Source organism: Trachemys scripta, chromosome 6 (assembly GCF_013100865.1).
Source record: "Trachemys scripta elegans isolate TJP31775 chromosome 6, CAS_Tse_1.0, whole genome shotgun sequence".
NCBI classification, from domain to species: domain Eukaryota; kingdom Metazoa; phylum Chordata; order Testudines; family Emydidae; genus Trachemys; species Trachemys scripta.
The window spans coordinates 81,243,507-81,243,970 of record NC_048303.1 but is presented as its reverse complement, the minus strand read 5'-3'; the positions used below and the strand labels follow the sequence as shown (position 1 = coordinate 81,243,970).

The 464-nt window shown below is 40.9% G+C and overlaps 1 long non-coding RNA gene across 1 annotated transcript in view; it reads right to left on the bottom strand.

Annotated features, from left to right (window-relative positions):
- LOC117879456 overlaps nucleotides 1-464 on the bottom strand; it is an 8,015-nt gene extending 7,551 nt beyond the window's left edge. The window contains exon 1 of the long non-coding RNA XR_004646271.1: nucleotides 426-464. This is a non-coding gene — a long non-coding RNA (uncharacterized LOC117879456). The remainder of the gene's footprint in view (nucleotides 1-425) is intronic.

Here is a 464-nt window from a genome sequence, read left to right as displayed (position 1 = left end):
AAAAAGAACAGGAGTACTTGTGGCACCTTAGAGACTAACAAATTTATTAGAGCATAAGCTTTCGTGGACTACAGCCCACTTCTTCGGATGCATATAGAATGGAACATATGTTTTCCATATGTTCCATTCTATATGCATCCGAAGAAGTGGGCTGTAGTCCACGAAAGCTTATGCTCTAATAAATTTGTTAGTCTCTAAGGTGCCACAAGTACTCCTGTTCTTTTTTCTAAAAGGAATAAGGCAATACACCGCATTTATTGAGAGTACAATTTAAGCATTAAAATCAGCATATGCTTCCATTCTCTCTCTCTCTCTCCCCCTCTCACACACCCACCCCAAAAGGTTCTGCAGCTGGATTTTATAATTACACACACACACACACCCCAAAGGTTCTGCAGATGGATTTTATAGTTACCAGTCCTTACTGTTGTTCGGTCAGTTCCAGTGGCCAGCTGAAACTGCAC